The sequence below is a fragment of the Elephas maximus genome, chromosome 11, assembly GCF_024166365.1.
Source record: "Elephas maximus indicus isolate mEleMax1 chromosome 11, mEleMax1 primary haplotype, whole genome shotgun sequence".
Taxonomy (NCBI): Eukaryota; Metazoa; Chordata; class Mammalia; order Proboscidea; family Elephantidae; genus Elephas; species Elephas maximus.
Window position 1 is genome coordinate 69,592,692 of NC_064829.1, and position 24,946 is coordinate 69,617,637.

Consider the following 24,946-nt stretch of genomic DNA (forward strand, 5'->3'; position numbering starts at 1 on the left):
TGCATTTAGTAGACAGTCAATAACTGCTGAAAACAAAGATTTAACCTGACCGTTTTTACCCCTAATATAGTAATACTAAAATTTCTCCCCCCTTTTATAATGTTTATAGGAAACCCTGGTGGCATAGTGGTTAAGTGCTATGGCTGCTAACCAAAAGGTCAGCAGTTCAAATCTCCAGGTGCTCTTTGGAAACTCTGTGGGGCAGTTCTACGCTGTCCTATCGGGTCACTATGAGTTGGAATCGACTCGATGGCAATGGTGGGATAATATTTATAAATTCTACTTTAATCCAAACTTCAAAGATAAAATTTTATTTAAATCTAATGCTGTCTTACCCAAAACCCAGAAAAAAAATCAGGAAAAATTAGAATAAAATTTTTCCTATCTTATTAATGATTTAAAAAACCTGCTGCCGTCGAGTCCCTTCTGCCTCATAGCAACCCTACAGGGCAATAAAACTTCCCCATAGGGTTTCCAAGGCTGTAATCTTTACAGAAGCAGACTGCCACATCTTTCTCCCACAGAGCAGTTGGTGGGTTCAAACCACCGACCTTTTGGTTAGCAGCCAAGCACTTAACCACTGTGCCACCAGAGCTCCTACAGGCCTGAAAAAATGTTACATAAAAAAAAAAAAATAGATGCTCGTGATATTCATTTACTCAACAAATATTTACTGAGTGTGTACTACATGCCAGACAATGTGTCGGGAGATGGAAACATTCAGGCATCCACGGGAAATTCACAAATGGTAGTATATACTGAAAAGCTGGCGCAATGATTAAGCACTCAGCTGCTAACTGAAAGGTTGGTGGTTTAAATCCACCAGCCACATAGCAGGAGAAGATGATCTGCCCCCACAAAGATTACAGCCTAGCAATCTCTATGGGGCAGTTCTATTCTGTCCTATAGGGTCACTATGAGTTGGAATCAAGTCGACAGCACACAACAACAGCAACAGTATTTACCGAATGCATCCATCCAAAAGCATCTCCGCCCCCCCCCCCCCGCCTTCTAAATTTTGGTACAGAATTAATCACCAAGAATAAGTCACTCAGTAAGACACTAAGAGACTTCACGTTTTAGATAAAGAGGCAATATAGTCAGCCGATGACCTGAAGGCTCCGGCAAGTCAGGATGCTTTGGGTCAAAGTTCACCTCTACCACTTTTGAGCTAGGTGATGTGAGCATATTATCTTTCTCACCTTCTTCATGTTCTTCATTTATTAAAATGGAGAAATACAGTCTACGCTGAATATAGCTGGAAAGACCAAATAAGATGACTCATGTAACACAAGATGCCTATCACATAACAAGTCCTCAATAACCATCCGCTGCTCTGATACTAATAATACTGCTGTAACTCTGTTCTTATTCTAGGCCTGGCTGAAGCCTCTTAAAAGCTGGCACAACCACCTTTACCAGGATACCTGTTTCTCTTGTCACACACTTGGGAGTTCTGTGGCTTCTTTATACATATGGTTTTATCAGTTGTTTACACATGTAGATCTCTTGGCCACAGAGCACTTGTACAAGTGGATCACTTAGTAACCTATCCATTCAATCAAAATAACTCCCCATATTTTAAAACCAGTGGTAGGGGAAGAAAATCCTAATGGCACTGCACCTGAAGAAGGTATAGAGAGAGGTGGATTCTGAACTCCGCAAAGATCCCTTCTACCCACCGGCTAAACCCAAGTTTGTGAAAAACTGGACATTTCAGCCTGGAAGCAGGACCAGTGAGAGCTTGTCCCTCCTGTTTGTTTATTTAATCCCAGAAATGAAAAGCTTGGACTGTAGAACCAGAATTGCCTTCTAGAATGATCCTGCCAGAGTTACTGTGTGATTTCGGGGGACTCTCTTCACCTGGGGTGTGGTCTCAGTTTCCTCCTCTGAAAGTAATCTTTAATGTCCATTCTGCCTCCACCCTACTAACTCCTTAGAACTCCATAGCTCTGATATGAGGGCAAAGGAAAGAAAACCAAGTATTTGGAGAACTTCTTAAAAAGTGGGATTTCCCTCCTCCTCTGATGTCACCCCACTTCTAAATTATTAGAGATCTTTTTGCGTTGTCAAGGTCAAGGTTAAATCATGTTGAGCCTCATCTTCTTTCTGATTCTATTTTTGTCTCTTTTCTGTCGTCTCTCTACTTTCAGAATCTAAAATATGCAGATAAAGTCACCTCAACTTTATGGGCAGTTTGGGTGCCAATATGCCTCCCACTACTCCTACCTATCCTCTTTCTTCTCTCTCCTCTTAACATTTCCTTACTCTCTTAGCCAATAGAGGAAATGAAACATTTAAATGCAGTATCTAAACTGCATTTAAAGAATTAACCCATTTTGCCCCTCACTGGTCTAAACCACAGGGTGCCAAGCGGACGCTAATTGCTTTCATCTGGTGGGGTTCCAGACAGCTCCTCTGAAGGAAAGGGCGCACATTCCTGGCACCAATTGGCTAATTCCACTTACTTACACGGCATTAGCCTCTGTGAGAATATTCATGAGCAGGGGAATGAGGACCCGCGGCGCAGGCAGGCGGCAGCCACTCGGGCTAGGAAAGGCGCGAGGGAGGGGACGCGGTCGGCGCGCTGCACTCGGGGGACGGTGACGGGTCCAGGCGGCCCTACCCCACGGCCAGGCCGAGCACAGGGGCCGCGGGCGAGCCGGGACAGTGGTGGAAGTGGCGCTCCTGGCATCGCCGCCCAACTCCTGGCGACTGCGCGGAGACTTTACGAAAGACCCAAAGGCAGAAGAGCTGTGACACTTCTGACAGAGAGGGCCGGGGGGTGGGGGGGCAGGGGCAGCGCCGCGAGCGGGGGCGCTGGGGATCAGCGGGCACCGGATGCTGGAGGCAGCAATGTAAGCTGGACGCGCCCCGAAGGAGGCTGGACCGACCGTCCCCGGAGAGTCGCCGGCGTACCAGGTAAAGCTGAGGGCTCGGCGGGCGCCGCGCGGTTGTCACAGGTCAGGGGCGCGGGGACTCGGGGCATGCACTCTCCGGGGAAGCCACCCCGCGCACTGTCCCCTGGGCGCTGTCCCCGGCCCGGGACGCGGGGGAGCGGAGCTCGCACTCTCCGGAGAAGTCTCCCCGGGCACCGTGCGCGTTCCTCCCCGCCGTCCGCCCTCCCGCGGGCAGCTCTGAGTTGGACTTCCTCGGACTTTGGGGGGCGGAGGGCCTGCCGCAGCCAGGGGCGCGTTCCCGGGAGCGGGGCAGCTGGGCGCAGTGAGGAGGGTGGAGGGCGCGGCGGGGAGCCCCGGCTGTAAGCGCCGGAGGTAGGAACCGGGGCGCGGCCGGGGGCGCTTGGCCAGGCTTTGCCTCATTTGCCCCGTGGGTGGCGGCGCCTCCCTCCGGCTGCGGAGGGGAGCGGGCCGGCCAGGCTTCGTGCTGGGAAGGGGACCCAGAGATGCGGGCTTCGGGGGCGTGAGCGCCTGCGGGGCAGGTGTCAGGTCTGCGGCCTCCCGCTGCGCCCCGGCCCCAGCTCAGCCGTGGGAGGAGAATGTGGTGGAGATTCGCGTCCCCGCCACCTGCCGGACATCGCCAACTACCCGGATTTCCTGTCTCCCGGCCCTGACGCTCCGGGAAAGCTCGGAATTGTGCGCGGGTTGTTTGCGATTTGCTGGTTGTAGTTGCTGTGGGGGCAGGGCCGAAGTGAGGGGCGGCGGAGGAGTCAGAGGGGGTGAAAGTTGCGGGTTTGTAAAGGACACGTTGCCGCTGCGGAGTTCCCCTGCCCTCAGCAAGAGAGACTCTGGGCAGGACTGACGCTGACCGCCCACATCAGGGGCTGGCAGGGGTTGCAACCTGAATGAGAGCCGAGTGTCAAGCGCCGGAACCTTTTTTTTTTCCCCTGCTGAGACCAGGCAAGGAGTAAGAGGAACAGGGGAGTTGATGGCTTGGTAGATTGGGAGTTGACTGTGATGTCGCCGTTATTATTACAATTCTTAGTTCTTAGTTTCTTCTATTGTACGTACGATCGGTATGAGTCGCAACCGACTCGACAGCACCTAATGACAACAACAGTTGTTGTTATTGGCACTAATGCCAGCAAGAATCTTGTCTTCTGATTGTCATAGATCGCCCGGAAATTGAATCTGTGCCCCTCAAATAAAATGTCCCCTGAGCCGGCCTCTAGTCTCTCCACCAAAGGAGATTACCCCTGAGAGCTGTGGTGCTGTCAGGGACCCAGCTAGGGCATTGAATCTACCCAGCAACAACTAAAAGTCGCAACAGCCTAATGTGCTTGGCACCTATGCTATACATGAATAATGTATTTCTGTCCATTCATCTTCCTCATCCTTATCGGGCTAGGGGATCTTGGAGGCATTGCCATTCCTAAACACTATACCTGACCCCTCGTTTTCTTTTTACCCATTTATACAGTCTGGGGAGATCTTTATCTCTTGGGGTTAGTGTGACCCTTGCAGTCCCACTGGGGTGCTCTGTGGCAGGGGAGGTCTCAGCTCCCAGTTCTGGAGGAAGCTGGCAAGGGGCACCTATAGTTGCCTCCTCCTGGTTTGGCTCTGGTCAGAGCTCCTCCAGGGCGCAGGCTCCCGCCGGCCGTGAAGCAAAAAACAGGGCAAGAAGAGTGTGGGAGAACAGTGGGTCAGAGTTAAGTTGAGTGCAGGAGATGAGGTTAAGTCTCCACCCTGGCAGATCCATTCTTGCCAAAGGCCAGGGGCACGGGGAGGGGAGGAGATAAATGAAGAGCAAGTGGGAAGGAGTATAAATTGGAACCAGACTCTGAGTCTACTTAGGTTGTTGCATCTGACTTTGGTGTGACCTTCCTTCCAAGTGCTTCTGATTTTCCCTGTTTGCAAGTGCATGCCTTTCTAATAGGACAGTTGTCAGGAGATGATCTAATTTTGTTTCCCAAAAATGCTGGGAGCATCCTGGGAAAGGACAGTCTATAAAATACACTATTTTTATGTTTTGTGAAAAGTTTGCTACACTGCAGGTTAAGGAGATACATTTTTAGCATGTGTGACATGTGGCAGTGTAAAATTAAAATGGAAAAGGAAAGTACAAACATAAAAATGACTTAGCATTCTTGACATTCTTGTGCATACTTGTAGAAAAATTATCTTTCATTTGGGGAGCGTTGTCCAGGAATTTAATCAGTGTTTATACTACTGAAACAGCCCCTCTACCTTTCTACCCTGTAAAATTTTATGATCCAGTTCTCACCAGAAAGGCAATGTGAATGTAGTAAGTGCTGGGGGCTGAGAGGCGAGATGGAAGGGTTGTTAGAGGAATCGTCACAGAGCGTTTGTAGACTGGAATGAGAAGGAAGACGCATCCTTACAGAATAGGGTAATGTTCAGTAAAAGCCACAGAGCAGCTTAGGGTAACGGTCCGGTCCCTACACTGGTTGTCATCTGCTCTCAGATTCAGGGAGTGGACTGCATCCAACGGTTCAAAGAGGACTAACCAACGTGTTTGTCCACTCCTTACCTGTGGATTGGTGTTAACTTCTCTCTCCCTGTCTCCTGCCAATGCATCAATTTCAGGGCTTGAAGCCAATTCTTTCCCTTTGATCCCCTACTGAGAATCTGCTTTTTCATCCCCCCAGATATACTGAATCAGCATCTACATTTTAACAAATCCCCAGGTGATTCTTATTGACCCCCTGCTGAGAATTTGTGTTTCCACCCCATATATACTGAATCAGAATCTATATTTTAACAAGATCCCCAGGTGATGGTTATGTATACATCTACAGTTTGACAAGATCCCCAGGTGATCGTTATGTACACATCTACAGTTTGACAAGATCCCCAGGTGATTTTTACGTACACATTTACAGTTTAATAAGATTCCCAGGTGATTCTTATGTATGCATAATCATGTTAAGATGTAGATTCCAATTCAGTATATCTGGGGTGGAAACGCAAATTCTCAGTAGGGGTTCAAACTGGAACCAGCCGGTGTGAAGCCCTGATTTAATTTTCCCTTGCCAGTCCCAAGAGACACAGATGTACCCACTCAACCCCTTATATATTTGTAACTATTCCCCCAAATCTGAAGCTTCTCAAAGACCTGCAGCTGCTGGTGAACTTAATAGTTGGAAGTAATCAAGAGAGCCACTGAAAAGTGGATATGTTTTCTTCTGGTGGAGAAGTTATTGAATGCCTTTTGAGCTAGAAAATGAGCAGCTTGGAAAAGCAGGAGGGATTTCCTTGACTTCTCTCTACCCATAAACCAGTGGTTGTATTTTTCTGTCCCTCATAGTAGGGAGCACTGTTTGGTTAGGCATTTTTTTACAGTTTGGACTTAAAATGGGGTTTTGCCTGGTGGTGTTCTATGGAGAGAGGAAAAATGTAAAGCGACACGGAAGGAAGAGCTGTAGCAGCTAGAACATAAATCAGCCAGAATATATGGGGGGGTGATGAGAATAGGTCTTTTCATGCTAAAAAAAAAAAAAGTCCACTTTGGAAGAAAAAGAAGTCTGATTATTGGCATCCAGTGCTGAAACCAAGGCAGCTGATGCCGAGAAGAGCCAAAGGGCAGTTCTTCTTAGTTTAAAAACAGCAAGACAGCCTCTGCCAAAGATTGCTGTAAACACGGAATAAAGATTTCATTGTGGGCTGGTGTGACTAGAATAATTAGACAGTTAATTGTTCATTCGGATCTGGTGGTGCAGCGATCAGTGGTGCAGAGTGGCGAAAATCCGAGTGAGGGAGAAGCAGAAAAGTAACATTTGTCACTTGTATCATCCCTTGTTCCACTTTGGTTGTATTTTGGAAAATCCTGGTTGGTTTTCCAAAAAAAAAAAAAAATCTACCCTAGAACACTGAGGAGCGAATAGATATACGCTGCTATCATTTTTGCCCCTCCAGGTTCTCTCTTGAATATGGACAATATGTCTCCTCTTCTAAAAAAAAGCACGTGAAAGTATAGTAAGAATGAACACCTTAGGTACTGCCTGGTATTAATTAGTAGAATTTAGGGTGAGCTCAACCAGAAGGTATGTGAATAACACCAGATTTTGTGCTTCCTCCACACTTTTTACACTGTCATATAAGGTTTAAGTAGTAAATAGTCCATTTTTGACATTTAATTATTTTCTGTTGTGAAACAAATTGTTTACAGTGATTAATCTTTCACATTTAATTGAAGAAATAGCCTTCTCTGTATTTTCATACTAAGTATTTAGAGACAAAAGAAAATATATTTTGAGTGATAAAGGTGATTTTAAGCAGCTGAGCATCTACAGTTAGCATAAGCAATAGACTGTGACTGATTGTTATTTACTAAAAGATGGCATAGCCATAAATTCCTTCTGAAATGACTTCTGCAAATGAAGAAATGAGTAAGGGACGATAGACAGCATTAAGCACGTGGTGTCTGGGGAGGGGAAAATGAAGAACCACATATTCATTATTCAAATGGTATTGACATGGCATATGGAACAAAGTTCTCATTATTTGAATTTTAAAAAGACCATTTTTAAGTGTCGATGTTAAGTATAATTTTTCTAAGAATAAAAGCACCACATTATAAAGGAAACAAACAAACACACCCACTGCTGTTGAGTCAATTCCAATTTATAGAGACCCTATAGGACAGAGTAGAACTGCCTTATAGGGTTTCCAAGTCCACAAATCTTTACAGGAACGGATAGCCACATCTTTCTCCTTCGGAGAGGCTGATGGGTTTGAACCACTGACTTTTTGGTTAGCTGCAAAGCACTTTAACACTGTGCCACCAAGACATAATAAATTAACAGTAAGGTCAGAAAGTCTCATAAACAGAAATATTTAGTTTCTCTAAGACATTCATTTTGTCTCAATCTGTCTTTACTAACCCTTAGTTTCTTTTATCTATCATGATCAAAAGGGATGGCAAAGGCAGGATACTTACTGAAGTGTTAAAAAGCATAAATGGTATAAAATTATGGAACTATCCAGTTTTCAAAAGACAAAATCCCACTTTTACAAAATGCAATGTCTACAGCAATTTAAAATAGAAAATCATATTGCCACATTAAATTATGGAGACAACCCATTTTAAAGAGAAATTTAGTCTGTTGTCATTTAATTGCTGTTCATGGTTTGCTAAATAGTTTTTTTTCCAGAATAATCTGCCAATCTCTTGCTAACCAGGACTGTCTAGTTAACAACATTCCTCATTACATATGGATTAACTTAATTTTAGAACCCTAAGAATACTCAAAGCATTACTCAAGTGCACTGCAAACTAGAAATGGTCTGATTCACCTAACGTACATGTAATTTTTTTTAAAGTTTAAGAAATCATGAAAGGAAGAGAGTTTGATCCAGGAATACATCAGCGAATAACCACAAAAAGAGTGAGAGAAGCTATAAAAATGTTACATCTTTTAAAAATATGTAAAGGGAGTTACGACAATACCACTCATTTCTCCTTCCGAAGCAATAAGGACTGGTTGTGCAAGGTATCATGAAAGCTATAAATATCAAAAAAGTGCACAGCGTTGCCTGCAAATGGGGGTATCTTTGCTATTTATAAGAACGTCTGGCAATCTAATCAAAAGTTTAGAATCTATTCCGACTAATGCCATGACTTCCTTGAGGGTGAAGAAATATCTTGCATGGGAAAGACGTTTCTTTATAGTTCCTAGCTAGAATCTTATGCATAGATTTCCAGTAAATATTTTATTATTTGATTTTTCGTTAAGTAAAATAAAATGGAGTCTTTGGAACTTGCATGTTTGGATGGATTTATAATATTTTAAAAGCAAACACTTGAATGGTCTTTGTTACCTTAAATTCTTTCTTTCAACTGGGAAGGTGTGCCTGAGACCAAGAGTGATAATTACTGACAATGTTCTGGTGTGGGCATGAGTGAAGTAAATAAATAGGAAAATTTTAACTTAAAGACTTGATTTTCCTTCCTGAAATCATTATTATTTTTTTTTTTATAAAGTTTAAAGCATGTAAAATATTGTTTAGGGAACTTCTTGGAAACCGTATGGGGCAGTTCTGCTGCGTCCTGTAGGTTCTCTGTGAGTCAGAATCGACTCGACGGCAACAGGTTTGGTTTTTTGGTTTTATTGCTTAGGGATGCTATTTAAAAAAAAAAAAAAAAAGTTGCCATTGTATCGATTCAGACTCACGGTGACCCCATGTGTGTCAGAGTAGAACTGTGCTCCGTGAAGTTTTTTAAAGACTTTCTTTGTCTTTTTTTTTTTACTTTTATTTACTATTGAATGTGCTAATTCACACATACCAACAAAAAACCCATTGCCGTCCAGTCAATTCTGACTCATAGCCACACTATAAGTTGTTAAAAATGCACAGTATATCTTCATAACAAAAATGGCACTGTCACCAAATGGTTATTATTCATAACAAGTCATCACACAAACAAATTCCATTCCTTTAAGTACTGAGTCTTAGACTAATTATGCCTAAATTACTGCATGTTCTCTGCTGTATCAACCAATTAAAGGGTAATTAATAAAATGATAATCTCATTCCATGCAATAGCTATATCTGGTTGTCATAGAAGTTTGTTTGACATATGGCTGAATGGCCAGGCCCAACCATGCAACTGCATCTCTTGCTCGACAACCGGGTGCGAAGACAGAAATTTAATCCTCAGTATCTCACACTGAAATCATTTGTGGCCGATACATTTATATCTGTTATCTGCTCCTGCACCTGATTTACAACTAAAGCAAGTTATGTTAACCTTCTAAAACTAAAAACACCAATACTCATAGGAACTAAAGTGCCTATAGGTAAATCGTTGGCCTTTTTTTTTTTTTCTAAGTTTGACCTTAGTTGAATAAACAAGGTGGTCTTAGTGTTTTCCTAGAGAACAGAACAGTACATAGTGTAAAATGTTGGCCATAAGTGAGAGCTAGTAGTCAAGAGAAAACCAGGATAGAACTAGCATGAAGATTCAATTACCCCTTGTTCCCAAAGAGAGTTGTTTGCTAGGATTAGAATTAAGGTTGTGGTCAAAATAGCATAGAAAGATGTGCTATGCTGCTTTCTTGTCCTGTAGCTGAGATGTCTGGACAGGCTCAAACTTCGATTTCCACTTTACACCAACAAATTAAAATAGAGCTTATTAAATAACAGCTTATATAATTGTGCTGGACAGACATTGTGGTTACCTGAGCATAAGTACATTAGATATAAAACCAAAACAACCAAACCCACTGCCGTCAAGTCAATTCCGACTCATAGCGACCCTATAGGACACAATAGAACTGCCCCATAAAGTTTCCAAGGAGTGCCTGGCGGATTCAAACTGCTGACCTCTTGGTTAACAGCCGTAGCACTTAACTACTACACCATCTCATCAAAATCTGTGGTAGAAGCTATTGTCTATATAATATTTTCCTGGACTAGTGAACATTTTATATCATATTCATTATCACTTTATTTCATTTTATAAAGTCAGTATCTTTGAACACTGTCATCAAGTCCTAATATGGGGTTAATCTGTACATGTTATAAGTAATTGATGAATTTACCATAATTTGTTTTTCAACCAACAGAAGTAATTTCATTTAGCGATTTAATTAGAAATCGGCTAAAGCAATTTCATTTAGAAGTAATTTCAACTAGATATTTAAAGGCAACCAAATACATGTTTTTTAATTTGAAAGATTACTAGCACTCTGATAAGAGGATCAAAATACATGAAAATGAAAACTTGGTCTTTGCATCTTACCAGTTGCCATTGAGTTGATTCCGACTCGTGGTGACCCCATGTGTGTCAGAGCAGAACTGTGCTCCATAGGTCTTCAGTGGCTGATGTTTCAAAAGTAGATCACAAGGCTGTGTCCTTGCAAGGTGCCTCTGGGTGGACTTGAACCTTTCAGTTTGCACCACCCAGGGACTCCTCTTTGCATCTAAGAAGGTCATTTTCCATGCAAAAATTTTGAATAGATGTGCAGAGTGGGCAGTATCATCTACCAACCACCTTTCTAAGGGCAGGGAAAAAGACTAAAACACCAACTGGATGTTCCATCCATTCCTGTGGTCACTCCACACACAGACCCAAGTGCTCACCTATCTTCATTTTCTAATGCAGGAAACAATACTGTTTCCAGTATTTCTCTTTTTCAAATACCTTTATTCCCTGAATCAAAGGCTTCATCTGGAGTATGAATTTGCAAATACACCATCATTACATCATTGAAAGCAGAAGCCACGCTTAGAAGCATAATGTGTCTTGTAGGCTTTTTTTGGATATTAAATAAGAATCTAAATCTATACCCATACTGTGCACTAACTGGCAAGAACTCCCAGGGACGCATGTCTTATGAATAAAGATTAAATACCATTTTTTGTGCTATCGTTAACATCTACAAATTATATCTAAAGCAGATAGTATGTAACAATTAAAGTGCATCTTTATTAACATTATAGTTTGAGGTGTTACGGTTCTAACTACCTTTACTCTCAGCCTACACTTTCATCTCCATAATTTTGAGAACATTTATTTCAGTCTAAAAATGTGAGGCTTACTTGTATTTGGAAATAAAATCCTTAAGAAGTCATTAAAGAACTAATCCATTTGGCAGTTCAGCATCTCAATGGAATACTTCAGGCAGCTAAACTCAGAGAGTGTCGTCCGATTCATGGAGCTGGCTAACATTACTTAGGGATGTTTCTTTAAACACAGGTAAGCAACAGATTTCTTCATGATCTAGAAAGGCTGTGCATTTTTTGGTAAACCTATATGTTTCACTTGTGTCAATTAAAATGTGAAGCTGACACAGCAATAAAAATAACCATTTATTTAGTCCTTACCTCTCTGCCAGACACTGCTAAGTGCTTCACATGGATTTCTGCATTAATCATCCTTGGAAAGTCAGTATTATTATTGTTTTCATTTTGCAGATGCAGAAACTGAGGCAAAGAGTTAAGTGGTCACTAACCATTAGTCACACTGCCGCCCAAAGAGAAGAGCTTCTCAACCTCAGCACTATTGCCATTTTGGACCAGATAATTCTTTGGGGAGGGGGATTGTCATGTACATTGTAGGATGTTGAACAACATCCCCAGTGGCCTCTGCCAACTAGATGCCAGTAGCATCCTTCCAGTTGTGACAACAAAAATTGTCTGCAGACATTGCTGAATGTCCCTAGATGGCAAAATTGCCCCTGGTTGAGAACCACTACCATAGAGCAAAGTTCAACCTCCAGGCATCACTCGTCAGAGCCCATATTCTCAATTTAAGGGAAGGCCATCTATTTCCTAAGTCATAACAGACCTAATTGTCACGGTTATATTAGCTATACTATGTATGATTTGTAAAAATGATTAGACAACTTTGGGAGAAAAAATTATTACATCAACATGCCTTCTTGAAAATCAGGTCTTTCCCTACTAAATTCATTTCCTTTTGGGGCCAAACTTGTTTATGAGGAGATTGCTCTAATTACACCTTTGTTATCAACAAAGATTGGTATAAAGGTTTAAAAAAAAAAATGGCAATTAATAGATTATCCACTCAGCTCCAAGTTCCAGGAGGGCAGTGAGGGGAACTCTTGTTCATCCAGCATCATGCCTAGCACATAGTCAGTGCTCAATAAACATTTCTTTAATAAATCAATGACAACATGGTTAATCTAGTACAAGGCTTTTAACACTCTTCTGTGAGTTCTGTTTGGACTTGCCGTGTATTACAATTTGCTTTAATTAATGCCATGGACATGCACATGGATGATATGCTGATCATATTTACCACCTGTATGAAATTAGAAAGGATAGCTAATACATTAGATGAAGAAATAGGATCAAAAAGGCTGATAGGATGGACTAGATGTAACAAGACGAAATTTTTTACAGCAGTTTTGAATTTATAGAAACCTTACACAGAAAGTACAGAGTTCACATAAACCCCCATTTTGCTCTGCACCCTGTTTCTCCTGTTACTAACGTCTTGCATTCCTGTGGTACATTTGTTACAACTGATAAGCCCAATATCAATACATTAAAAAAAGTTGATAGTTTACATTAGGGTTCACTCTTTGTGTTGTACAGTCCTGTGGGTTTTGACACATGCATAATGTCGTATATCCACCATTACATATCATACAGAACAGTCTCACTGCCCTAAAGATGCCCTCTGCCCCACCTATTAATCCATCCCTCTCTCACCCTGGACCCCTGGGAATAAGATGGAATTTAACATGAGCAAATGCAAGCAAGGAAAACAAAGCACGTGGAGGTTGAGCAGTGTTTGCTGCCCAAGCCCACTCCACTGGGGAAGGACAGAACCAGGACTCAAACTCAGGCTTCTTGATGCCTACTCTTTCCATTGTTTCCAGGTATGAGTCAATCCTGCTCTGCTTTGTCTTGGTCAGGACATGCCTGAGATATCTTGTTCTCTTCCACACATCACTCTCTACCCAAGTTGGAATGAGTGGTGTGTTCCCAGTCATCGGAGGGGGGCATCCCAGGTGTTTTAGTCATCTAGTGCTGCTGTTACAGAAATACCACAAGTGGATGGCTTTAACAAACAGACATTTAATCTCTCACAGTCTAGGAGAGTAGAAGTCTGAATTCAGGGTGCTAGCTCCAGGGGAAGGCTTTCCCTCCCTGTCAGTTCTGGAGGAAGGTCCTTGTCGTCAATCTTCCCCTAGTCTAGAATTTTCTCAGCCCAGGGACCCCAGGTTCAAAGGATGCCCTCCACTCTCGGTGCTTCTTTCTGTTTCGTTCTCTTTTAAGTCTCCAAAGAGACTGATTTAAGATAAACCTAATCCTGTAGATTGAGTCCTGCCTCATTAACATAACTGCCTCTAATCCTGCCTCCTTAACATCATAGAGGTTAGGATTTGCAACACATAGAACAATCACATCAAATCACAAAATGGTGGACAGCCACACAATACTGGGAATCATGGCCTAGCCAAGTTGACACACACTTTTGGGGGACACAATTCAATCCATAATACCAGGCAATGACTGGTTTATGGGAGTCTGAACCCATCATATGGGAGAATGTACCAGAGGTCCTCCAGGTGCTTTCTAACCCTACATATATATGAAATTTTTCTTACAGGATATTGTTGACCCTGTAAACTACTCTCCGTAATTTTGTCAAGAAAAGCAAGATCTATTTTTTCTCAATCCACATATTTAGAGGTAAATAAAATAATCTGGAGAATCTTAACATGTGCCATATAGATTAAGAATCACTTAACTAGGTGTCAAGCTCTATATAAAGCACCTCACAAGCATTATCCCATCTATTCCCAATAAAAACCCCAAAAAGTAAGAACTGGTATCATCATTTTGTAACTGAGGAAACTGAGTCACAGAGAAGTAACTTGTCTGAGGTCACACCGCTAGTAATTCTAGCCTTACTACTTGAACCAGGGTCTGTCCAAAGTTCGAAAGTCTGCTTTATAACTACTACAGTGCATCATCCCATTCTTTCAGCAAAGATGCATTATTTTGTTTGAAATGTTGACAATTTCTAGAGTTTCAGACATGTACCTATTTAAATGTAAATACCTAAAACATCTTCTAAAGGCTAAAATACATGATTTAAAAAATTATTTGCTGTTTTCTATTACCCATGATGTTCCTCCCTTCAAATAGTACAAATTACCATGAGCTGACTGAGCAAATGAGCAAAATAGGGTTTTTAGGTGCTTTTGTTTTTATGTCTATAGAGGAAAGATTGGTAATGGTATTTCAGATGCTATTTTGTAAATTGAGGAATTAGAACCCCATCCTGCAGGGTGAAAAGCTCTAGTGTGAAACTCTAGTAGCCAAGGTTTTTTGTTTTTGTTTTTAGATAATTAGATCCCTGGTGGTGCACTGGTTAAGAGCTCAGCTGCTAACCAAAAGGTCAGCAATTTGAATCCACCAGCCACTCCTTGGAAACCCTATGGGGCAGTTTTGCTTTGTTCTAGAGTGTTGCTATAAGTTGGAATCAACTCGACGGCAACAGGTTATATCATTAGAGATTATGCTGTTTTCTGAAATACTTAACCATGATATTTTTTGAAGTGGTGTATCTGGTGATTATCTTGTTGGATATTTTTTACAAAACCAAATGGATTTTTAAAACTTTTTTTTTTTTTTACTATTCCAATGTCAAAAAGACGTAGACCTAAACTACTCTGTCAGAGAGCACTGGGCTCAGCCTGTGTAACCCTGACTTAGTTGAGAAAATCTCCAACCTTGCAAACTAAATCTGGTGGCTTCCTACTTGAAGGAAGTGCTGCTTCAGGCCCAACATTCCAGACAATGATTAGCCAATGATTTGAAACACACTTCAGCTGCCCAGGTGCTTACATGCACTTAAACGTTTATTGGAGTCCACAATTCTGTTTATAATTCTTGCCAAGCATCAAGGTAGTTGTTAGGAGGGGACCAAGCCACTTATCGTAGGACTGAAAGTGGCATCTTGCACAGCTCTCGGTGGGGTGGGTGTTTTGCCAAAAGGCAGGCAGCTTCACTGGGCCCTGTGGCTTGCAGAGCCAAGGAGAAGGCTGTTTCTTCATCTGTCAGTGACTGGTGTCTTCTGCTGTTAGTGAAATTGTTCTGTGCTGTGCTAGCAGCCTGCCCAGGCACATGTCTAAAATAACTGCCTTGCACAGCCTCTAACCATCACATTTACTCATCGGGGTACCATTCTCCCATGTCAAATTGTGGCTAGAAGAAGGTTTAGACGACTTTGTGAAGTAGAATGGAGATTAGTGCACTGATGTTTTATTCACAGATTTCCCCTAGGTTTTTAGATTACTTCATAGGGAAAAAAACCTTTATAAAGAATATTCTTGATATAGTTCTTGGTGGCAAATGTTCAAAATCAAGAACCCAGATGTCTCCTTAAAGAAGGTAAATTATGGCAAACATCTTTACTACCCTTAAGTACAAAACATGGAGCGTGAAACCATGAAAGCAGGGCTTAAGTCATATGTGATCTACTCAGAATGTAGGATCTGGTAGGTTATTTGGGGGATCTGGACAGAACAGACTAGGAATTTGACATGGGAAGGAAACAGAGGTGCCAACCCTTCTAGACTCACCAAACCTGGGACCAAACAAATCCTATGAGTTTGAGGAATGTACCAGGCAAGTGTTGCTGCCAGTACCTTGGCTCTGGACTTTCCAAGGTCCTTGATCAGCATGGGTCAAAAGCCGTTGTGATATCTATCTCTACCCTCATTCATAGTTCTCTGAGAAGAATAGATAACCTTAGATCATGTACTTTTAGAAGACACTGGCCAAGGTATCTGAATAACTGGGACAGGAGTAAGTGATATATAGAGGGAAAAAAAAGAATGACTACTTAGACACATCTTTATTTATCCTAAGAAAAAGGAGGAAATAAATGGATCATTATTATGACTTTGTTTCATTATAATATGTACCCTTTAAGTTAAAGAGATCTGCTAACTTCCCTTCCCCACCCCACACCTCACCATTATTATTGTTCTAAGAAAGATACCAAAGATAAATGTTGCATCTCTGAGCTAAAAGGAAACCTTTCATACATTTGGTACTGGGTAAAAGAAATATTTAAGCCAAACTGAAGGCATAAAAAATGAGTAACTGCATGGAAAAGTCAAACCCATATTGAACAATAAGCAATTTATGGAAGGAACCCAGAAAAAAAAATTTTTTTTTTTTTAAATTGAAAAGCATAGCTTCTGACAAGTATTCTTTATTGATGAGTGTAAGTAGAATTTTTCAAGGAACACTGAAATAGTAAAATAAAACACAAGTCTAACATACACTTCTCTGTTCAGGTTTGACCAAAAGGGAAATCTAGGTAGATACGAGGTTAATTACACAGTTTAATTCAATGATCATTATCTACACTAATTAAAAGAACAGAAGAGGTCAGGATTGTGTGAAACTGTAAACGATCCAAAATAATTATATCTGCCTTGGGAAGCACTGCATAATCTTTGACTTGAATACAGGCAAGCCCAGGGATCTGACAGGTGACTTTTAAAAAAAAATAAGGCAGCCTCACAAGTGCAGTCCACAGCCCAAGCCTGGAAACTGCTTCTCCTCTCCTCATCTCTCAGGTCAGTGTTTCCCTGCGCGTCCATCTTGGGTGCTGATGTGCCACACTCACTAGACCAGTAGTGGGCTTCCCTTTTACTAGGTATACCAGATAACCCAGTGTTTCACCAGTTATATTCTTGGTCTTGCTTTTTGTAAACATTCTTAGAGCTCCTGTGATTTTATAAATGTGTGGGTCTGAGGTGAAGGATGGGAAGACATGCTAAGAGGGTCAACCTTGGAAGGTTTTACCCTGGTAACAACTGCTAATGGTGCCTAAGAGTCCCGAGACAGCTTACCACTACCCAAAATACAAAAACAAAAACAACATCTCTGTTAAACAGTAATGTCGTTCCCAGGAAAGTTGGAATATGAATTGTTTCAAATGAATTCTATGCATGCGAAATGAATAGCTGTCAAAAAAGCCATAATTAAGGAGGTAAGATGCTGTCAATAAACTTGAAATAATGGTTTTTCTTAGAGCAGCCACACTACATCTTATCTTTTCTGTACCCTCTCCCCAAAAGGCTGTCCTCCAAGATAATCTAGAGTTTTCTGGATATAATTTTGGAGGGAAAACTCCATATGTAGCTCTTTAGAGACTCTAGAGAAATTCCTCCTTAAGATGGACATGTTGCTAATGTTTTTTTCTTTTTAATTGTACATTAGATGAAGGTTTACAGAGCAAATTAGTTTCTCCTTAAACAATTAATACATGTATCATTTTGTGACATTGGTTGCCAAACCCACGACATGTCAACACTCTCCTCTTCTCAACCTTGGGTTCCCCTTTACAGCTCTCCTGTCCCCTCCTGCCTTGCTTGGTGTGCCCTTTTAGTCTTGTTTTACAGGCCTGTCTAATCTTTGTGGAGTGACATTAAGGACATCATACACGAAGAAAGAAACAGGTCATTAAGAAGGCAGGAAAGAAAGAAAAGATCAAAGTGGATGCAGAAGAGATTCTGAAACTTGCTCTTGAATATTGAGTAGCTAAAGCAAAGGGAGAAATGCTTAAGTCAAAGAGCTCAGTAGAAGATTTCAAAGGGTGGTTTGAGAAGACAAAGTATTATGACATGTACAAACACCTGGAGATAGAAAACCAAAAGGGAAGAACATACTCCGCATTTCTCAAGCTGAAAGAACTGAAGAACAAATTCAAGTCTCGAGTCACAATACTGAAGAATTTCACAGAGAAGATATTAAAAGACACAAGAAGCACCAAAAGAGGATGGAAGGAATACACAGAGTCATTATACCAAAAAGAAGGGGTTGACATTCAACCGTTTCAGGAGGTAGCATATGAAAAGCGACTGATGGTACTGAAAGAAGAAATCCAAGCTGCACTGAAGGCACTGGCGAAAAACAAGGCTTCAGGAATTGACAGAGTACCAATTGAGATGTTTCAACAAACACATGCAGCCCTAGAAGTGCTCACTTATTTATGCCAAGAAATTTCGTAAGACAGCTACCTGGCCAACCAACGGGAAGAGGTCCTATTCCCAAGAAAGGCGATCCAACCAAATGTGGAAATTATCCAACAATGTCATTAATACCACATGCAAGGAAAATTTTCCTGAAGATCATTCAAAAAGCAGCTGCAGCAATATTCAACAGGGAACTGCCATAAAGTCAAGCCAGGTTCAGAAGAAGACATGGAACAAGGGATATCATTGCTGAAAGCAGAGAATACCAGAGAGATGATACTTGTGTTTTATTGACTATGCAAAGGCATTCAACTATGTGAATCATAACAAATTATGGATAACACTGCAAAGAATGAGAATTCCAGGACACTTAACTGTGCTCATGAGGAACATGTTCATAGATCAAGAGGCAGTCACTGGAACAGAACAAGGGGATACTGCGTGGTTTAAAATCAGAAAAGGTGTGGGTCAGGGTTGTATCATTTCACCATACCTATTCAATCTGTATGCTGAGCAAATGATTCAAGATGCTGGACCATATGAAGAAGAACGGGGCATCATGATTTGAGTAAGACTCAATAACAACCTGCATTATGCAGATGAAACAACCTTGCTTGCTGAAAGTGAGGAGGACTTGAAGCACTTACTGATGAAGATCAAAGACCACAGCCTTCAATATGGATAACACCTCAACATAAAGAAATCAAAAATCCTTACAACTGGGCCAATAAACAACATCATGATAAAGAGACAAAAGATTGAAGTTGTCAATGATTTCATTTTACTTGGATCCACAATCAACACTCATGGAAGCAACAGTCAAGAAATCAAATGACGCATTGCATTGGGCAAATCTGCTGCAAAAGATTTCTTTAAAGTGCTGCAAAGCAAAGATGTCACATCGAAGACTAAGGTGCACCTGACCCAAGCCATGGTGTTTTCAATTGTCTCAGATCCATGTGAAAGCTGGACGTTGAATAAGGAAGACAGAAGAAGAACTGACGCCTTTGAATTGTGGTGCTGGAGAAGAGTGTTGAATATACCATAGACTGTCAAAAGAATGAACAAATCTGTCTTGCAAGAAGTACGAACAGAGTGCTCCTCAGAAGTAAGGATGGTGAAACTACGTCTCACATACTTTGGACATGTTGTCATGAGAGATCAGTCCCCGGAGAAGAATATCATGCTTAGTAAAGTAGAGGGTCAGCGAAAAAGAGGAAGACCCTCATCAAGATGGATTGACACAGAGGTTGCAACAATGGCCTTAAGCATAACAACGATTGTGAAGATGGTGCAGGACTGGGCAGTGTTTTTGTTCTCTTGTACATACGGGTGCTGTGAGTTGGAATTGACTCCACGGCACCTAACAACAACAACAACAATCTTTGGCTGAAGGGTAAACCTTAGAGGTGACTTCAGTACTGAGTTAAAATGGTGTCTGGGGGGCATACTCTCCGGGTTTCTCCAGTCTCTGTCAGACTAGTAAATCTGGTCATTTTTTGTGAGTTAGAATTTTGTTCCTCATTTTTCTCCAGCTCTGTCCAAGACTCTCTATTGTGATCCCTGTCAGAGCAGTCAGTGGTGGTAGCCAGGCACCATCTAGTTGTGCTGGACTCAGTCTGGTGGAGGCTGTGGTAGCTGTGGTCCATTAGTCTTCTGGACTAATCTTTCCCTTGTGTCTTTGATTTTCTTCATTCTCCCTTGCTCCAAACGGGGTGGGACAAGTGGACTATCTTAGACGGCCACTCACAAGCTTTTGAGACCCCATACGTTACTTACCAAAGTAGGATGTAAAACATTTTCTTTATAAATTATGTTATGCCAATTGAGCTACCTGTCCTTGGAGACCATGGTTGCCAGCTCTCAGCACAGTAGTTCAGTCCCTCAGGGAGTTTGGATGTGTCTCTGAAGTTTTCATGACCTTGCCTTGGTAAAGCTGTGGTGACTTCCCCAGTATTGTGTACTCTCTTACCCTTCACCAAAGTTACTACTTATTTACTGGCTACTTTTTTTTTCCCCCTCCTCACCCCAAAAGGTTGTTTCTTTCTGTGTGTAAACCTTGTCGTGAGTTTTTATAATGTTGTTCTCATACAGTATTTGTCCTTTTGCGATTAACTGATTTCATTCAGCATAATGCCCTACAAAACATGCATGTTCTGAGATGTTTCACAGATTCATCATTGGTCTTTATTGTTGCATAGTATTCCATTGAGTGTATGTACAATACTTTAACCATTCATCTATTGATAAGTACTTAGGTTGTTTCCATCTTTTGGGCAATGAACATGGGTGTGCATATGTCTACTTATGTGACAGATCTTATTTCTCTAGGATATATTCCTAGGGGTGGGATTACTGGGTCATATGGATGGTATTTCTATTTCTAGCTTTTTAAGGAAGCACCATATTGTTTTCCAAAATGGTTATACCATTTTAAATTCTCACCAGTTGTGCATAAGAGTTCCAAACTTCCCAAAGCTTCTCCAACATTTGTTATTTTCTGGGTTTTTTTTTTTTTTTTTGGATTCACTCCCATAATGTTGGACTGAGATGATATCTCATTGTAGTTTTGATTTGCATTTCTCTAACGGCTAGTGATTGAGAGCATTTCCTAATATGTCTGTTAGCCGCCTGAACGTCTTCTTTCGTGAAGTGTTTGCTCATATCCTTTGCCCATTTTCAAATTGGATTGTCTTTTTGTCATAGAGGTGTTGGATTTTCCTATAGATTTGAGAGATCTTTGTTGGAGTTGCCATTGCCAATTTTTTTTTCCCAGTTTGTAGGTTCTCTTTTTACTCTTTTCATGAGATCTTTTATTGAGCATAAGTGTTTAATTTTTAGAAGATCCCAGGTATCTAGCTTATCTTCTGGTGTTTGTGTATTGTTAGTTATGGTTTGTATCCTATTTGTGCTGTGTATTAAGACCTCTAGCATTGACCCTATTTTTTCTTCTATGATCTTTATACTTTGTGGTTTTATATTTAGGTGTTTGATATATTTTGAGTTAGTTTTTGTGTATGGTGTTGTGAGGTATAGGTCCTGTTTCATTTTTTTACAGGTGGACATCCAGTTTTGCCAGCACGACTTGTTAAAAAGCCTATCTTTGACCCATTTAATGGACTTTGGAACTTTGGGCCTTTGCTGAAGATTAGGCGACCATCGGTGGGTGATTTACATCTGGGTTCTTGATTCTATTCTATAGGTCAATGTGTCTGTCACTGTACCAGTACCAGGCTATTTTGACTACCATAGCTGTATAGTAGCTTCTGAGGTCAGGTAGTGCGAGGCCTCCTACTGTATTCTTTTTCTTCCATAGTGCTTTACTTATCCGGGGCCTTTTTAATTTCCATATAAAGTTAACGATTAGCTTTCCCATCTCTTTAAAGAATGTTGTTGGTATGTCGATCCGGATTGCACTGTATTTGTAAATTGCCTTGGGTAAGAGTTGACATATTTCACAACGTTGAGTCTACCTATCCAAGAACATGATATGTTTTTCCATTTATATAGATCTCGTTTGGTTTCTTGCAGTAGGGTTTTGTAGTTTTCCTTGTATATGTTTTTATACCCTTGCTTAGATTCAGAAACACTGGTGGTATAGTGGTTAAGAGCTACAGCTGCTAACCAAAAGGTTGGCAGTTTGAATACACCAGTCGTTCTTTGGAAACCGTATGGGGCAGTTCTAGTCTGTCCTATGGGGTTGCTATGAGTCGGAATCGACAAGACAGCAAAGGGTTTTTTGGTTGGTTAGATTTATTCCTAAGTATTTTATTTTTTCAGGGGTTATTAGAAATGGTATTAACTGGTCTTCCTTGTAGGCATATGGATATTATCCTACCACTGACAGTGTTGTACTTCAGGATAGATCTCAAAATGTTCTTTTGACGATGAATGCAACACCATCCCTCTTCAAGTTGTCATTCCCAGCATACCAGACTATATGATTGTCTGATTGAAAATGGCCAATACCAGTCCATTTCAGCTCACTAATGCCCAGGATATCAATGTTTATGTGCTCCATTTCATTTTTGACAATTTAGAATTTTCCTAGATTCATACTTCATATATTCCAGATTCTGATTATTAATGGATGTTTGCAGCTATTTAGTCTCATTTCGAATCGTGCCACATCAGCAAATGAAGGTCCCAAAAGCTTTACTCCATCCACATCATTAAGGTCGACCCTACTTTGAGGAGGCAGGTCTTCCTTAGTGATCTTTTGAGTGCCTTCCAACCTGGGGGGCTCATCTTCCAGCGGTATATCAGACAACATTCCACTACTATTCATAAGGTTTTCACTGGCTAATGCTTTTCCGAAGTAGACTGCCGGGTCCTTCTTCCTAGTCTGTCTTAGCCTGGAAGATCAGCTGAAACCTATCCTTCCTGGGTGACCCTGCTGGTATCTGAATACCGGTGGCATAGCTTCCAGCATCATATCAACATGCAAGCCCCCACAGCATGACAAACTGACAGACATGTGGGGGCCTTGCATGTTAATAGAACTATTATTCAAATTTACACGCCTACCACTAAGGTCAAAGATGAAGAAATAGAAGATTTTTATCAGCTGGTGCAGTCTGAAATTGATTGAACATGCAATCAGGATGCATTGGTAATTACTGGTGATTTGAATGCAAAAGTTGGAAACAAAGAAGGATCGGTAGTTGGAAAATATGGCCTTGGTGATAGAAACAATGCTGGAGATGGATAAAATTTTACAAGACCAACAACTTCTTCATTGCAAATACCTTCTTTCACCAACATAAACGGAGACTATACACATGGACCTTGCCAGACGGGACGCACAGGAATCAAACTGACTACGCCTGTGGAAGGACGATGGAAAAGCTCAGTATCATCAGTCAGAAAAAGGCCAGGGGCCAACTCTGGAACAAACCCTCAATTGCTCATATGCAAGATCAAGCTGAAACTGAAGAAAATCAGAGCAAGTCCACGAGGTCCAAAATATGACGTTGAGTATATCCCACCTGAATTTAGAGACCATCTCAAGAATAGATCTGATGCATTGAACACTAGTGACTAAAGACCAGACGAGTTGTGGAATGACATCAAGAACATCATACATGAAGAAAGCAAGATGTCACTGAAAAGACAGGAAAGAAAGAAAAGACCAAGATGGATGTCAGAGGAGACCCTGAAGCTTGCTCTCGAATGTCGACCAGCTAAAGCAAAAGGTAGAAATGATGAAGTAAAAGAACTGAATAGAAGATTTCGAAGGGCCGCTCAAGAAGACAAAGTAAAGTATTATAATGACATGTGCAAACAGCTGGGGATAGAAAACCTAAAGGGAAGAACATACTCGGCATTTTTCAAGCTGAAAGAACTGAGAAGAAAATTCAAGCCTCGAGTTGCAATAATGAAGGATTCCATCGGGAAAATATTAAACGACACAGGAAGCATCAAAAGAAGATGGGAGGAATACACAGAGTCATTATACCAAAAAGAATTAGTCTATGTTCAACCATTTCAAGAGGTCACATATGATCAGGAACCGATGGTACTAAAGGAAGAAGTCCAAGCTGCTCTGAAGGCATTGGCGAAAAACAAGGCTCCAGGAACTGAAGGAATATCAATTGAGATGTTTCAACAAATGGATGCAGCGCTGGAGGTGCTCACTCGTCTATGCCAAGAAATATGGAAGACAGCTTCCTGGCCAACTGACTGGAAGAGATCCATATTTATGCCTATTCCCAAGAAAGGCGATCCAACTGAATGTGGAAATTATAGAACAATATCATTAATATCACACGTAAGCAAAATTTTGCTGAAGATCAATCAAAAATGGCTGCAGCAATATATTGACAGGGAACTGCCAGAAATCCAGGCTAGTTTCAGAAGAGGATGTGGAACCAGGGGTATCATTGCTGATGTCAGATGGATCCTGGCTGCAAGCAGAGAATATCAGAAGGATGTTTACCTTTGTTTTATTGACTGTGCAAAGGCATTTGACAGTGCGGATCATAAGAAATTATGGATAACATTGCAAAGAATGGGAATTCCAGAACACTTAATTGTGCTCATGAGGAACCTTTACATAGATCAAGAGGCAGTTGTCCGGACAGAACAAGGGGATACTGAGAGGTTTAAATTCAGCAAAGGTGTGCATCGGGGTTGTATCCTTTTACCATACCTATTAAAAATAAATAAATAAATAAATAAAATTTTTTTTTTTATTCAATCTGTATGCTGAGCAAATAATCTGAGAAGCTGGACTATATAAGGAAGAACGGGGCATCAGGATTGGCGGAAGAGTCATTAACAACCTGCATTATGCAGATGACACAACCTTGCTTGCTGAAAGTGAAAAGGACTTGGAGCACTTACTAATGAAGATCAGAGACCACAGCCTTCAGTATGGATTGCACCTCAACATAAAGAAAACAAAAATCCTCACAACTGGACCAATGAGCAACATCATGATTAACAGAAAAAGATTGAAGTTGTCAAGGATTTCATTTTACTTGGATCCACAATCAACAGCCATGGAAGCAGTAGTCAAGAAATCAAAGGATGCACTGCACTGGGTAAATC

The 24,946-nt window shown here is 41.2% G+C and overlaps 1 protein-coding gene across 1 annotated transcript in view; it reads left to right on the forward strand.

Moving 5' to 3' along the window:
• Positions 1–2,872: 2,872 nt before the first annotated feature.
• The window catches only part of CDH20 (cadherin 20), a 271,606-nt gene continuing 249,532 nt past the window's right edge, over positions 2,873–24,946 (forward strand). The window contains exon 1 of the mRNA XM_049901553.1: positions 2,873–2,922. The gene's annotated coding sequence lies outside the window, so the exon portion shown is untranslated. The remainder of the gene's footprint in view (positions 2,923–24,946) is intronic.